We start from the raw sequence: 5,052 nt of genomic DNA on the forward strand, positions 1-5,052 counted from the left end.
CAACCTCAGACTCCTGGGCTTAAGTGATTCTCTTGTCTCAGCCTCCCAAGTAGCTGGGACTACAGGCACCTGCCACAATGCCTGGCTATTTTTTGGTTGTAATTGTCATTGTTGTTTGGCAGGCCCGGGCTGTATTCGAACCCTCCAGCTCTGGTGTATGTGGCTGGCACCTTAGCCACTTGAGCTACAGGCACTGAGCCTACTATGGACATTTTAATGATATCAATTCTTTCAGTCCATGAACATACGATATATTTCTGTTTATTTGTATCATCTTCAGTTTCTTTCATCAATGTTTTATACTTTTCAGTATAGAGATCTTTCACTTCCTTGGTTAAATTTATTCCTAAGTATTTTAATTTTGTAGATTTTATAAATAGGATTGTTTTCTTGATTTGTTTTTCAGATGATTTTCTATTAGTATATGGAAATGCTACTGGTGTATGTGTGTGTGTGTGTATGTGTGTGTGTGTGATAGGGCCTCACTACTCACTATATTACAGGCTAAGGAAAAGTAAAGAGAGAGAGAGAGAATAAGTAAAACATTGGAAGATAAAAGTAAATAAATATAAGGTTTCACTATGTTGCTCAGGCTGGAATGCACTGGCTATTCACAGGCTCAATAACAGCATGTTACAGCCTCCAATTCCCCACCGTAAGTGATCCTTCTCTTTCAGCCTCCCTAATAACTACATGTGTGTGCCACCATGCCTACCACATAGTGACTTTTTTTTTTTTGAGACAGAGTCTCACTATGTCACCCTCAGTAGAGTGCTGTGGAGTCACAGCTCAGAGCAACCTCAAACTCCTGGGCTTAAGTGATTCTCTTGCCTCAGCCTCCCAAGTAGCTGGGACTACAGGTGCCCACCACAACGCCTGGCTATTTTTTTTTATTGCAGTTTTCATTGCTGTTTAGCAGGCCAGGGCTGGGCTCAAATCCACCAGCCTTTGTGTATGTGGTTGGCGCCCTACTCACTGAGCAATGGGTGCAGAGCCGCACCTAGTGACTTTTGAATATTGATCCTTTATTCTGAAACTTTATTGAATTGTTTATTAATTCTAACAGTTTTGGGGGGAAGTATTTAAGATTTTCTAAGTATAAGATTACGTCATCTGAAAACAGGGACAATTTAACTTCTTCCTTTCCAATTTGGATGGTTTTACTTTTTTCTCTTGATTAATTTCTCTGTCTGGAATTTCCAGTACAGAAGAGGCAAAAGTGAACATTTTTGTCTTGTTCCAGATCTTAGAGAAAAAGCTTTCAATTTTTCTGCATTTAATAAGATGTTACCTGTGAGTTTGTCATGCACATTATTGTGTTGAGATACATCCTTTCTATAAATAATTTGTTGAGAGTTTTTATAATGCAAGAATGTTGAATTTTGTCAAATGCTTTTTATGTATCTATTATAATCATCATATGTTTTTTTCCTTTATTCTGTTAATGTGACATATCACATTGGGTATATTGAACCATCCTTGCATCTCCGGGATGAAGTCCACTTGATCATCATGAACAATGTTTTTAATGTGCTGCTGAATTGGTTTGCTACTATTTCTTTTCTTTTTTGAGGATGGTATTGGTCTCTTCTTTGGGACAGTCAGCTTTGACTAAATCTAGCTTAAGAACAGCTACTGCCTTGATCAGACCAAGTTCTTTTTGCCTTATCTGGTTCTAATCACAGTTATACTCATATTTTACCTTCTCATTCACAACCTGAGGAGCAAAGCCCTTTAGGATGCACTGAAGTTTCTAGGTGACCCAGAAGACACCTGACTAGGGCTAGCACTGATCCTCCCTTGCATCTTCCCACACTGAGGTTTTTCTCTCTACCCCACCCACTCCTGCCAATGTAGTCATCTACTGCCTTGACTCTGAACAGAAAAGCTGCAAGATATCTCAAAAAAGTTCATGACACTGGGAGTTAAGAGACTTTAATATTTGGATACATTCTAGAACTAATTAGCTATGGTAGTCAATGTGTCTCTATAACATTCTGTCTTATCTGTAAATGATTACTATATCTGGCAGGAATGTTGTAAGGATCAAAATATATAATGCATGTAATAAATGCATGTGCTTATAAAACAGATTAATCTGGGATTATAACTAATCAAAGAAGGAGTACTTTTTGGAGAAACTTTATCAATCTATTTCACACCCCACCTCCCTCTATTTATATCCTGATGAATTACTACCCCTTCTTTGTGCTACCATAGCTTTCCTAAATGATACATGGATGAAGGGATTAAAAACCATGAACAAGCCTTAGTATTGCCCCCTCCCTTCTTTCTCTCACACTCCACATCTCAATCCACCAGCTCCTTCTTCAAAATATATCCAGGACATCCAATTAGGAATAACATGCATGTGAAAAGTAGAGAAACATGTGAATGTCCATTAAAAGGGAAATGATTGAGTATATATTATGGTACATGCCTAAATTCATTAGTTTTTTATTGAAACACAAAAAATCTTAAAGATAAAGTGGTGAAAATCATATATTAAGGTCTAGAAAAATATACACATGACTACCAGTTATTTTCCCTAAGGAGGGATTGTAGTTAGGGAGGTAAGGTATTAAGATACTTAATTTTTAAATGAGAATGGTTTGTGGTAGTTAGGTAATATTTAAAAATAAAAACAACCTGAGTTAGAAATAAGTTCTAGTCCTACTTCTGTCATTAGAATTAACTTAAACTGTGTGTCATGGTGAAACCCATGGCTCAGTGGATAGGGCACCAACTGGCACCGGGTTCAAGCCCGGCCCAGGCCAGCTAAACAATGTTAAGAATTAACTTAAACTGTGTGTCATGGTGAAACCCATGGCTCAGTGGATAGGGCACCAACCTGGCACCGGGTTCAAGCCCGGCCCAGGCCAGCTAAACAATGACAACTGCAACAAAAATATAGCTAGGCATTGTGGTAGGTGACTGTGGTACCAGCTATTAGGGAGGCTGAGGCAAGAGAATCACTTGAGCCCAGGAGTTTGAGGTTGCTGTGAGCTGTGATGCCATAGCACTCTACCAAGTGTGACATAGTGAGCCTCTGTCTCAAAAATAAAATAAAATAAAATAAAAATAAACTTTGCTTCAGTTTCCTCATATGGAAGATGAAAATAGTGATAGTATTTTTTTTTTTTTGAGACAGAGTCTAAACTTTGTTGCCCTCAGTAGGGTGTTATGGCATCATAGCTCATAGCAACCTCAAATTCTTGGGCTCAAGCATCCTTTTGCCTCAGCCCTAAGTAGTTGGAACTACAGGTACCTGCCATAATGCTGTCTATTTTTTAGAAACAGGGTCTTGCTGTTGCTCTGGCTAGTCTCAGACTCCTGAGTTCAAGGGATTCACTGGCCTCAGCCTCCCAGAGTGCTAGGATTACAGGAGTGAGCCACCATGCCTGACTATTACTGAAAATAGTAATAATATTGACTTCATAAGTTTATTGTAAGGATGTTTGTAAGTAAATATTCAGAATTATACCTAGCTAGGAGGAGTCAAGATGGCCAACTAGAAGCAGCTTTTGCAAGAGTCTCCTGACCAGAGGGAAAGATATTGGACAGAAGTGGACTCAGTGAAACTGAAGGTGGGGAGCTGAGCATGAACAGAAGATAAATAAGTGCACATCATCTCTGCTGAGACAAAGCAAATAAAATACTTGATTACTAAAGCTCTATTGTGCCATTGTGCTGAGCGGTGTGTACTTGTAGACCGTACAAATACGCTGCTTATCTTGATTCCTAGACTGATGGAATAGATAACTCCACCTGAAACAAATTCTGGTATTGGAAGGGTTAAGATGAAGCACCCCAAGAAACAGGGCTGAGGAGTTCAAAAGACCAAGAGGCTTCAAGAAGATGGTGGCAGTGGTGTTGCCAGCCCTCATATGTGGGTTTCTTTCCTTAAGAACACTGAGTTTTTCTTTTACTTTTCTAATACCTAGCTCAGGTACCCTTGCCTCCTTGGAAGGTGAGGAGACTCGCAGTCCTTGTGTTCATTGTGTTTGCAAAGAATGAATCAGGCTTTGGGGAAAGAATATTTCAGATAGGAAAAGTTTGGTGAGCAAAGGCACTAGAGAACCAGGAGTTCTCTACCAGGTGTTCTCAGCCAGGTGCAATTTTGCCTCCCAGAGGATATTAAGCAATGTCTGAAGACAATTTTGTTGTTACACCTTAAGGGTGCTACTGACATCTAGTGGGTGGAGGCCAGGTATACAGTTAAACGTCCTAGAAGGTAAAGGAAGGCTGTCACTCCCTTTCTCTTAGAACTCAAAAGATCTGGCCCATAACGTTGGCAGTGCTGAGGTTCAGAAACCCTGCTGCTGCCCTTTCTAAAGTGGAAATGGTAGTAATAGTAGTGGAAATGGAGAGGGCATAGATGTCTGAGACATCTCAGCCAGAGACCAGTTTTGTCCCTTTTGTATTCTTTATAATACTTACATAACAACTTAATCGGGTTTGATGACCCCTCTTATTTTTTCACGTGTTCTTTTAATTTCCAAATATTTGTGTAGTACCAAACACAATTCAAGTGAGAAGGCCATGACTTTGGTGCAGGATTTGGAGTGAGAACCTGGTAGACCAAGGCAATTGGTGAGAAGGGGAGTATATGTATAGAAATGGAGATCCAGTTGTAGAGGGCCTTGGTTAGGGGACAGGCAGAAAAACAAGATAGACAAACCTGATTTTGTGGCTGCTGCTCCTTAAGCTCTTGTTTATTTTCTTAATTGGTGTCCATTTCAGCTTTCTTAAGAGAACAGGTTCTTTCCTCTTTGCTGGAAGGAGAGTGGAAGGAGTGGAAGCATGGATGCCCTCATTAATCACTAAGCTTTCAGTAGGTCTCTGCTTCCCTGAATGACAGAAGAGAGGCATTTGACTTCCAAATGGTGAAACATCATCTCAGGCTAGAAAGGGGAGAAGCTGGGAGGCACCTGTAGCTCAGTGGGTGGGGCGTTGGCCACATATACCGAGGCTGGTGGGTTCAAACCCAGCCAGGGCCAGCTAAAATCAACAATGACAACTGCAACAAAAAAATAGCCAGGCATTGTGGTG

The sequence above is a fragment of the Otolemur garnettii genome, unplaced genomic scaffold (assembly GCF_000181295.1).
Source record: "Otolemur garnettii isolate 467f Iridium unplaced genomic scaffold, OtoGar3 scaffold00044, whole genome shotgun sequence".
Lineage (NCBI taxonomy): Eukaryota > Metazoa > Chordata > Mammalia > Primates > Galagidae > Otolemur > Otolemur garnettii.